Genomic DNA, 12,230 nt, shown 5'->3' on the forward strand with positions numbered 1-12,230 from the left:
TGACGTTCTTGGTAAAGTCTTGCTGTTCTGGTTTCCTAGCAAGTTAGTGTTTTAAATACTTGCCAGTTCATTTGTCTTTAGGTGTAAAGACATCAAACATAGGCAGTAACAATTGCATTGTCCTCTCTTTTGTGAATCTGAATTGGTAAGTGATGAATGATATGTTGCAATAACTATCATGTCAAACTATTTGCTATTTGTCCAGCTCACTTACCTTGATATGTTTGAACTTCTTCAAATTAATTAACCAAAATGAGAGCTGTAGCCATAACTATAGTAATCAAAATGCAGTTTACAGTGTTTTGCTATATTATTACTGTGAAACTCCACTTCAGAAGAAATGTTGATTGCAGTAGCTCAGTAATAATACGTGTCATTTCTGAATGGATCTAAATCAGCATCAGACCAAGGACAATCAGGAATACCATGGTTCTAGCAAATGTCTCTCATTCTACACTCTATGCTCAGTACATACCGCTGAAAAAGCCTCTGGATTTTTTTTTTTCCAACAAGAGTATTTGTGCTGTGTTAAAATAAGATATTTGAGCCTCATTCTTACACTTTCATACTCAGATCAGTACTTTAAATCACACATCCTGCTTCTGATACCAGACTGCATTTCAATACTAGGAGAACAATAACCAGGAGCTTTACCTGCTGCAAGAATTTTTGCCTTCTTTACAGAGGCTCTTTGTGTACCAGCACAATATTAGAAGTAGCGATGTAACTGTAAGTGTCCTTATATAATTGATGGTTTAACAGCATTTTCCGCAGTCTCCTAGGAAAAAAAATCAAATGGCTGGTACCTATGCATGTTCCCTCCCTTATTAACTACTCTGCTCAAGTTGTATGTGGGTTGTTTGCTTGTTTCTTTTGTTTGTTTTGTTTTGTTTGGTTTGGTTTTTTAAGTTGTTTTGGAGGCAGGAGTGGTATCTTGGGTTTGATTTATTTATTTATTTAATGGTGAATTTGCAATACCTATGGGTTTTCTTTTTGATAGACTTATTTAGACTTTTCCTAATCCTTTGCTCTTCTTTGGGTTGAGATGAACATCATCTCTGGGGCAGTCTCAGAAGTGATGAATAGAGGTGAGTAGAGGCAACTAACTAGCAGGCTCTTTCAGCCTTTTGTCTTTCCATAGGGGTGGTGTAACTTTCTTCTTCCCTCTTTGATTTTCAGTAAAAGGAAGCTGAGAGCAGAGACCGTTTTAAAGAGAATAGGTAAAGGCGAGGATAGCCTGATCTTCTTAACAAAGCAGTCAGTCATTAATAAGGGCGTTGAAAGAAAAGGAGCTAGAGGATGTTCACAGTGTTATATGTTTACTACTGATTCCACAAGAAGGATTTTGTGATTTAGAAGAGAAAATACAGTGTGCCCAATAGCAGGAATTCACAAACAGTGTTCTTAAAAATTGGTATGGTCAAATGACATTATGTGTATTAGACTGTCCTTTTTTGCTTAAACACGATTTTTTTCAGCTTTAAACATGGCACCTGGTGCTTTCCCAAAGTGGTAGTTTCATTTTTTTCTTCTACATTTGTCACTGCCACATCTTGGAAACAACTGTATATATTGAGCTTGCTGGGTTTTTATATCCTCTATTTAATTTAATATCTTAGTGTTTTCTCATTGTTACAAATGGATGTGGCAAAATATTTTTCTTGTTTCGTTGCTGGGCAGACTGTTGTGCAAATGGCTTTGTGTGTGTGAATACTACATTTGTGTGTGAGGGCACAGTGCACAACTGTGCGTGCTCTCTTCAAGGCAAAACTGTATTGAGAAGCACTTTACATGCAGTTTGCATGGGGCTTTAAGTATTAGCATGGAAACCATCTGGGAGCATGCAAGTTTTTAGACTTTTCACAGAATTCACTGGTAGTCAGGTGCTCTTCAGCAGCAAGTGGATTTTGGTAGGTTTTAATGAAACTAGGAGATGAGATTGTTTCTGATATGAAATTGCAAAAGGATGGAATTATCTACCGGGTATGGATTAGTTTCCAATCCCTCGATAATCTCCTAACAGATTCCTACAGAAGCTAAGTGTTGGAGAAAAGCTTGTAGGATTTGATGGCCAAGGGTCCTGGAGAAGGAAATTGGCATTGGCTGTGATGGTTCTTCCTTCTCTTTTAGGTGAACCGAGAGGGTCGATAAGACAATAGTAACCAAGTCTTTGCATCAAACTTTCCCTTCGTTTTGCTAAAAGCACCTTCCCCAAGAGGCTGTGATCCTACAGTGACTCAGAGGGCTAATAGCAGAGTGGAAATGGGAACTCTGTCCTGGGTAGTGTCTCTGCTAGGCACAATGCGGTGGCATGAGTGCCTCTGTTCCTGTCCGGGAAGAGTTACCAGAGAAGGGTGTGTATCTAATAAAGCTGCTCTTAATGATGCATGGAGCTTCCTTATAGCTGACTTCTGCTGCTATGCAAGGGTTAAGTTCTCAAAGGGGAATCCTTAGATGATGAAGAGCTGTTGGCAGTGATCCTTGTGTCAAAAGTAGATCAAAGAAAAAAGAAGTGCAGGAAATGTGCCTTTGTGCTTGGATAGCCTCTGTGAGCAGAGCAGCCCCTGAGGGATTCTTGGAGCAGTGCATACTTTTAGAGCATTCCTAAGGCTGTTCCTAGTAAAACAAGGATGGAAAGGAACATTAAGTAACCTCGAAGATCAAGGGAGCTCAAGGACAGCTTTAAGTCACTTTTGTCCTCTCCACTTAAGTTATGTTGTGTGAAATCAAGTAATTGAAAATAATTTTCTTTCTACTAAATTGAATTCTACAGGATCAATTCCACATTCATTGTAATAATTCAATCAAAACCTGGATCTGAAAATTATATTTCTTTCACTTTCTTGCTGGCACACAATTTCTCTTTTGCTGCAAAGTGTTGCACTGCCGTGCCATGGAATCTGAAGGGCAGGGACACAGAGCTCCTGCCACAGGCCACAAAATGCAGAGGCATCCTGAAGCTGGTAGCTGAACATCTCCTAGAGGGCAACTGTCTAGCAATTATGCCTCCCATTTCTCTTTTGCCTAATTTTATTGGTCGCTCTGGGTAGTTCACAGAGGGGTTTTTTGGCATCTTAGCATATGAGTTTGTTGAAAACTAAATATTCTGTCTCATGGGAAACCAATTTTGGACATCGTTTCATTTCTAGTCATGATGAAGACTCAAAATCTTAACATTCCTTCCTTCCCCCCAAATTGTTCCAAATTTATGCTTTGACTTAATCAAAATGAGTCATTCAGTATGGCAAACAGTCTGTTTTGAAAGCATTGAAGTGCTTCAGCTAGGTATTACACCTAATGGGATGTACTCATGGGAAACACCTAATGCATTTTACTGCATTAATGTTACAAACTCTGAACTCAGAGCAGACTACAGAGTAAAGATGACATGTTTCAACCTTAAAATGCTATAATAGTTTCCATGTGAATATTTGGAAGATACTACTATTTCCCATTAAGTAATGGAACTGGCATTTTCGTATAAAAACATGCCGTGAGAAAATAGTCACTGCTTAGCATTTTATGGTCATCAGCAGAGAGTGAGGCTACAGGTAGTCTTTTGAGGCAGCCCTTCCCTTCTTTCTAACTCTCTCTGCATCTACAGGCTTTATATCTTCCTTCACCTTCCCTTGTGACTAATTATGCCTGTCACATCTACATGTGTGAATTCACACATGCATATCTCCTTTTAAGCTGCAATTGAAAAACCCTATAATGAGTGCTGTTCTGAAGGAATAAAACAATTCTATTTCTTCCTCTAAATTTATGCACAAGAGCACAAGAGTTTTGAAGTGCTGTTCCCTTGGAAGGCAAAATGTATTTCCATCATGTATTCCTTCTTGCTTCTTCTTTGGAGCTGCTTGAAAACCTCTATTAAAAGTTGGACACATCCTCCTTAATTTTATTCATCTTGAACTTATACATTTAATGCAAACCAGTCATCCAAGCTATGCTCCCTCTGTGATGATGGTTCATTGACAGTTTGTTTGAAAACAGGTATCTTAGGGTGCAATTTCACATCCCTTTCCTCTAATGACAAAGCCAGCTTGAAAGGCTTGCATCCTTCCACTTACCCCACCTTGTCACCCTTCTGGTTTTGGCAGTGTAGCCATTTGTATGGCCTGACTGTAAACTAGATCAATAATATTGCAAGGTTAATCTAGAAAATTTAGCTAATGGAAAAGGAAAAATTTTCCTTAAGAATGGACAGTGGTTTTATTGCAGAAAAATGGAAAAGTGTTTTAAGGTTTGAAAAGGGAATAAAAGCTTTCAAAGAATAAATTTTTTTTTACACTTTTTGGTACATTGAACACGTCTGATATTTTTTTCCTCCCCCCCCCCCCCCCCCCCCTTCTTTTTCCACCTCTGTTTTGGCCAGTTTTTAGGAACCCAGAAAGATCAATATTCCTTGTGACAAAAATACAGTTATGCCTCTCTTAATTTATTTTAAATTTTTCTTTCCCCATTAATGTGTATGGAGGAGCAAGGAAAGAAAATGCACAAGATCAAGAGTTCAGGACTTGGATTTCTGCTGTCTCCAACACAGATGCGATATAAGCAGCAAATGTGGTTTTTACATGCCATCACCCCAGGAATGGCCAACTTTCAGATGCAAGGCTGTAGCTCAGACCAATGAAATTCTAGCAAGAAAAACAGAAGTTGATTGCTAGTGAAGCTTTAGGTCATATAGACAAATCTCTCTCGTTCAGAACCAACACCGGTACAACCTGTGTTAGCTGTCAGTATCGTGTCTGTACACAACTAGCAGAAATGGAGTAGATGCCTCTTCTGCAAGCAATCACCCCAGCCTGAACAGAGAAGAGAAAGTAAAAAGTGGAGCAGAATAGAGAAAGCCTTGTGGCTTTCTGTGGAAAGCCTTCGGACAGTTGGGTAGCATATGATTGATTCCTGGCAGCTTTAATACAGGCGAGACGCGATGCAAAACCTAGCCCTTATTATCTGTGAGTAAGAAGCAGTTAGTACTATAAAAATAGACATATGAGTAATGAGCAGCTGTGCTATAAAAAGAGAAATCTTTCAAAGTTAATGTGACAATATGTGCACACATGTGTGTGCGCATGTATACACTACACAATTAGTAGATTAGGAGAAGGCAGTAGATGGCATATTTTGGGATTTCAGTAAGTGGTTTTGGCATTCTATTTCTCAACTGTAATTAAAATAGTCATTCAGATCTATTTCAGTGGATGAACATATACACTGAAAACTGAATAAGAAATCACAATTAGCAAGTTGCTATTCAAAGGCAATATGCCAAGTTAGGGAAGTAGTATCAAGAGGAGGACCCAAGAATTCCATCTTGCATCTTATCTAAGAGGTGAGTTTTGTGAGAAAAATGTAGATGGCATGGGCAAAACTTTTTCTGGGTGAGTTCTGTCTAATAGCTGTAGCACAGTGGTGGAAAGCTGCAATGTACTGTATTTTGTGCCGGAGCTTAAAGAGTCTTTTTTTTTTTTAAGTGCATTGTAGTGATTTTATTAGAAACAAAGATTTGATGCATGAAAGGATGAGCATGCACTCTACAAAGCGCTGGAGAGGATAAAGAGTAGTTGGATAACATGATTCAGGAAACATCACTATCCAGGGAAGGAACTGGCCACTGAGTGACCTAATAGAGAAAGTGAGGAAACGAGAGACAAAGCAACATTTTGTGTAACTAGGGGCAGCCAGGAAACAGGCATGCCGTGAGCAGCAGGAAAGAGGACTGTAGAAATCTTGTACAACTGTAAATGTCTAGTCATTCTGTATGTCATGGAAACTGCAGATGATCTTTGGCAGTCCGAGTGAATATTATAACAGGAAGTTGCTCAGTGTGTGGTTGTGAGAAGCTCTTCAGACTGATCCACTTACTACCCTTCAAGGAAGATTCTTGTCAGCAGTCGGCAGGCGGGCAAGGAGGTGGTGTTCTGTCTCTTGTGGATGGGATACCAGATAGGACTCCAACAGCTGAGTAGGTTCTCTGAAGTAAATAAGCAAGGACCTACCAAAGATAGTCCATACTAGTGCAGAAGACTGGTTTTATTTTTGCTGAATATAACTAATTTTTAGAAATCTTCTAACGGTGCCAAAGAAGGATGTACAAGGTATATTCTTAGATGCCATTCATGTTCTGCACATAAAACAATACAGAAAGTTAAAAAAAAAAAAAAAAGAAAAAAAAAAGAAAAAGAAAATCTGTAAGTATTCTGCTAGCCAGATATGTTGTATAAGGCTTGGGTCTATGAAATGCATGTCTATATCCTCTGGGGAAAAGAGACTGTGTGGTTTGACTGGCCTCCAGCTCACTGGAGGGGAAGCAACCTTCCAGACTTGTTAGGCCAGATTTGTTTGGATGGTGTTAAATTAGCAACCAAGGGAAATGATAGAAAAGCGAGGAATAAAAATCACTTGTTTATCAGAAACTCAAGGTGTCAAGAATAAAATTAATCAAGGCACCAAGGACTGAAAGAGGAGTTCTTTAATTGCGTACTGCCAACGTGATGAGGTTGGCTAATAAACAAGTGGGAATGGAATGGAATTACTGATTTCTAAACCTAAATGCTAATAAGCTTGGATTTCTCAGACTAGGAGGGAGGATTCCTGTGGCTGGAATCAAAGGACCGAACTAGGTTGGGAACAGCATCGCATGGCAAAAATGACATTTCTTCTTTCCCCAACCACTGAACCAAATGATCTTGAAGGCCAAAAGTTTAATTAATACCTAAAATAAATGTTGATCTGCTTGCTGATGACTGCTATAGGCTGTCAAATCCAACTAAAGACCTGGATGAAATACTGACTAGGCTGTTGTGTGTAAAGGGAGAAAAAAAGCTTTTGTTTGTGTGTGTGTGTGTGTGTGTGTGTGAAGCCTTCAATACAAGTGGCATATTGGAGGTTTCATTCTTTCAGCATGAAAGCATCTTTGCAAATGTTGAGCAGATGACAATATCTGAATGCAAATCCTTTTATCACATATTAGGATATTGTCTTACACCTATTCTCAGCAAAAAAAGATTGAAGGTAAGGCAAGAACTGAGCTTAGAACTAAACCCAGATGTTATACAAGTGAAAGCGATTGTGTCCTGAATACCCACTGAAACAGAATAAAATCTGAAGTGATCTGATATGTACTTCAGCCTAGATATTCAAATAAATGGACTTTAGTGCCTAAGTAACATTTGAAGTGCTTGGTACTTCCCTAAGAGTTAAATCTCACAAAGTTTAAAAGAGTGTCACACTAACACAGTTGAAAGAAAGGCTGTGGACAGAAAAACACAGATAATAACTGGCTTGTTTGTGTAAATGGCTAGAAAGCCACAAACCTATAGCTGAAAGGGGAGGCTATGCTGGTATAAAAAATAAGGAAAAAAGTACATTGCTTGCAGTAAAAGGAAGTTGAAAACTCAAAAGTTTAGCAATAGATGAAGGAAGCAAAAGGAATGAATAAGAAACCAGCAGCAGAGTTAGGAAGTCTAAGGAAGTTTTCCAAGTGCATTAGTAGCAAAAACATCTCAGCAATGATATGAATCTGTCATAGATGTGTGTGGTAGGTTTGTCAGTAATAGAGACAAAAAGGAAAAGAGTTCAATAAATATTTCTTTTCTAGGAAAAAGAAACCCAATAATTGATGTTTCACTGTCATGTAGAAATAATGCAATAGCTTTCATAAGATCACAAAGATGTTGTGAAAAAGCAGTTATTAAATTGCCCAGTTTGTAAAGCAACTGGTCAAGACAGCTTGTGTTAAAGAATTTTGAAAGAACTAACTAAGGAACTTTAAAAGACATCCATATTGAATTTTTCAGTAAGTGTTGGGATACTGAAGAAATTCTTGACAACTGGAAGAAAGTTAATGGGTAAATGGAATATGCTGGATGGGTGTATTTAATTACATGTGCTGATATACTCTCTACTCATGTGAATAAGACTGCTTCGTAATACAAAGATTGCTGCCTTAACATCAGTCTGAGTAAAAATATCAAAATACTTGACATAGGATCAAAGAACTAGAAAAGGGTTTATAATTACATGTCAATCTAAAGGGCTTATTTGAAAAGACTTCTTGTTGTGGTGTCATTTTTTTAAAATGAGTTTACAAGTTTGACAAAAGTCATAGTGTGGATGTAGGACATTCTGACTTCAGTCATGTACCTGAATTGGTAACTCTTGATACGTACTTCAGTGTGTGCCTGGGCTGGTATAAATCACTATGTCACATGTAGGTTTAAAATGAAAGTATAAATAGGAATCGTTGTTGATTAACTCTACCTGTAAGTTTCCTCTAAGGGTAAGTTCTGGGCTATGTGCTATTTAACAATTTTAGCAGTAAGTCAGAAGGCCATTTAAAAACTGTGCTGATGATCTGCTGATAGCATAAAGATTAAGATAGAAAAAATAAGGCAGAGTCCTACTCACCAATGCAATAAAACCAGGTATATGAAAGGGAAATAATAGATATGGATGGTTGGGAATACCTGTTCTGGAAGGAAATATGCCAGAGAGAGACTTGATGTCATGGTGGATGATCAGCTAAGAGGATTTATTTTGGTCAAAATGACTGATGAGATTGTTGCACAGATAAACAGGGAGATCTCAGGAGGGAGCAGAATGGCTATTCTGCATAGTATGGCATTATTGTGTGCTGATGTCTGCCCTCCAGCACGAACCCTGAAAAACTGGAGAGGGCTCTAAGAAGATGGTGATGTATCACCTTATATAATAAGCTTTGGCAAAACTACATTTTGTCGTTACCTGCAATCTATCTGGACAGAGTACAAAAAGAGTGATGAAGTAAGCAAGGGACATGGGGACCAACCAACTAATGAGCAAAGAATAAAAGAGTTTAATAGCAAGCAGCAGGAGATCACAGTGACATTTTCAAGGTGAAAGTTTAATAACTTAAAGCTGTAAATACTCATGAAGGAGAGAGATTATTTATTGAGCTGAAAGTGGAAGGTTTAGGAGTAATTGAATAATCCTAGGATAGGTAGTAGACAAAGAGTCTTCTTTTTGCCTTGTCTGACTTCCTGACAGTCAGATCTATTAGTCTGTACATTAGTTTATCTTCTCAGAAAAGTAGTGAGAAATATTGAGCTGCTATTCTGATATTAGATGGGGAAAAACACTAGAAAATGCTCTAAAGGGAAATTTGGCAGGAAGATAGCTTGGCTAACCTGGAATTGATTTCCCATCATGAGTTCTATAAATATTTTCTGCAATTTTCTTCTCTTCTCCAAAGCAACATCAGGATTCAGGAAAAATTTCAGCCCTGCAGGCATCTGAATGCTTTTTTTCTATAAGATAGTGAAAGAAATGGGATTACTTTCTGAGTGCTGGAGGCTTCTGGTTTTACTGTGTTTGATTACAGAAAAAGCGATGGATTTGTGCTGTGCTGTTAAAAGTTCCCATATTTTTGCTGTGACAGTTGAATATTGTTACATTCACTGTTTCTTCCTGAACATTTTGTGTTCCTTAATGGCAGTTAAAATCATGGATCTCCTTTCTCTCCATCTTTTATTTCTTTTTACTTAAATCTTTTTTACAAAATGCCTTTTGCTGATCAAGACAGAGAAATCATGTAGTTGGTAAGCAATCGTCTTTATTAGTTGTTTAATGCTGAAAGTCATGTCATTACATTGAATTACATACAAGCGTGTGTGAGAGGATATGATGTGGGGTTATTGGAAGCATCTCTGCAATTACCAGTTTCAAAAGAAAGTGAAGTTAGTGACTGTGTGCACTAGATTTTCAGTTCAATCAGAGAGGTTGAATGAGTGAGAGAGAAAAATAATTAAGGTATAAAGTAAGAGTGTAGGCTGGACTGGAGTGTTACAAAACCACTATCCAGATCTCGTGCATGGATCATCATTCTGTGAGTCCTCTTCTGCTCAGCCATAGCCAGAAACTCTTTGCTATGAGGAAATAAATGAATGGGGGCATATTTCTACGTGTGCATATGAACAAATTCCTTGCTGTCACTGAGTCTGGGATCTTCTGTCCAAGTATATTTGGTCTGTCAGTGAACTCAGCTGTAATGACTGCCTTTCCTTCCTCTCATATGCCCAGTTCAGTAAGTGGCACCTTCCCAGAGTAGGTGCATAGGGTTGTTACCAGGCATTTGAATGAGCCCGCTCGGCTTTTTGCCAAAATTGAATAGGATGTTGCTGACAGGCTGCACGGTGGATAATGTAATTAGCAGATCAAGTTTCATGCAGTGCTCTTTGTGACAAAGCAGTAGTTAATAGTGAACTTCATAGGCACTTATCTCAATGGTGCAAAAAAACCCTTTTGTACCTTGTTTGTCTCAACCATCACCAATGGCAATGGATTTATTTTTTTTTTCCACACTAAAGCAGTAAATTCATTTTTCAAGTAGCTTAGGCCTCTGTTCATGGTAGTCTGCCACTGGGACTTGTGTTTGCTAATGAGAAAGAAGAGGAAAATCCTAAAGGTGTTTATGTAATTAAGTGGGGAGAGGAGACTGCAAGTCTCTAGCATAACTTCTGCCATGACTGTACTATGCTTTGTGGGTCCCATGATATTCAGGCTAGTTCCAAAATATATGAGCAGCTTGGAGTGTGTGAGGAGATGAGTGGGTGGAACAGACTTTACAGAAAGCCCCGAGGGAGGTAAATACTGAAGCTACAGCAGTGCTTAACAAAGATGGGGAGATAATAGAACTGAGCAACACCTCAATAGACACAGAACATAAGTTGGGAGAAGCAGACTCAAGTTGTCAAAAGGTCTTGTTCTCTTTCCACAGCAGAATTTCTTTTAATATGGTGAAATAGATTTGTTTGCAATATGTGATTGATTTTTAGCATGGATTTTTCATAAGGCTGGCCAAACTTTTGCCAGCTAAGTGCCACATAAGAATTCACATTCTTTTTGAGGATTTCACGCCATTATTGAAGATACCTTACTTAGCAGACCAGTGTCAGTGTCTTGTATACAGCGCAGAATCAGCTTTTCCAACATTAATGTCCCTACATATTTGAACACATAGGAAAAAATGTAGTGTTTGACAGCTGGATTGTGGAGACCACAGGTCTGTCATAAGTACAGCATTTGTCTGCAGTAGCATGATGCTGTTCTGTTCTAAAGTTATCATTTCCTTGGAACCCCATGAAGACTGATGGCTGTCTTTAGTACTATAATAAAAGATGGAAAGATACAGCATTCTCATGCTATGAAACTTTTCACAGCATTTTACTCACTGTCTGATGCACATTGTCATATATATTAAAATGAAAATCATTTCAGCGGTTTTAAATCAGACCAGATATTGCTGAAAAACTAAAAACAGTGGTAAGTTTGAAAAAGTTGAACATATGTTCAAGTTCTGGGGTTTTTTTGGTTTTCTTTTTCTAGATCCTTCTGTATGTTTTCATAATATTACTGTCCAAATTGGTTCTGCTGAGAATATCTTAGCTGTTATCAATGGCGTGTATGCACATCTTTGTCTCAACTGCAATTCATGTGAATAGGATTCCTGTCTCCTCTGACATGTTTTCGCATTTTTATATTGCTGAATTCATAACCCACATGGCTGAGGTTTGAAAGCAATTCATTGTGCATCTTTCTGTCTTTGAACACCTTTTGAAAACAAATATGTTTGTTTTAGTCAACTTGTTTATGATTCCTAGGAAAGGAAAGACCAGGGACAATCTTTAATAAAGATCACTGCATGCTTAGTTTGGGACTTGTGTATTTTCACATGCACAGGTTAAATAAATGAAAAAGCCATTTTTGGTATGAGTTGTTCCAAAGAGAAGTCACAAGGTAGTGAATATTTAATTGTCAGAAATACTACAAGGGATAATAAGTTTGGTAAATTTGTATTACTTTGAATAACAAAAATTTGATCAAGAAGAACACCTTCATTTAAAACCAGCTAATCTTAGCATGCTGGATTTACTATTCATATTGGTGAAGTAGAAAATAATTTCTATGGCCTTTTGTATCTTTTGAGATTTTGGTCTTTTTTTCCACCACAACGATCTCAATAAAAATGATCAAATGTGTGTGTATTAGTGCCATAATTATGATTAGATGTCACAGTTACCAATGAAGGGTTTTATAGATACATGACAAAAGGATCCCTGAGATAGAGCAGTGCACGGGGATTAATAAGAAAGGTATTGGAGAGAGTACGTATTACTAGATATCAGATACAGGAAAGTTACACAGACTATATGCCTGGTGGTAAGAAAGAAATCTGTTCCCTGGAT

At 37.9% G+C, this 12,230-nt stretch overlaps 1 protein-coding gene across 1 annotated transcript in view; it reads left to right on the plus strand.

Moving 5' to 3' along the window:
• LTK (leukocyte receptor tyrosine kinase) overlaps positions 1–12,230 on the plus strand; it is a 100,634-nt gene that overhangs the window by 29,782 nt on the left and 58,622 nt on the right. The window lies entirely within an intron of this gene.

Source organism: Accipiter gentilis, chromosome 22, assembly GCF_929443795.1.
Source record: "Accipiter gentilis chromosome 22, bAccGen1.1, whole genome shotgun sequence".
Classification (NCBI taxonomy): domain Eukaryota; kingdom Metazoa; phylum Chordata; class Aves; order Accipitriformes; family Accipitridae; genus Astur; species Astur gentilis.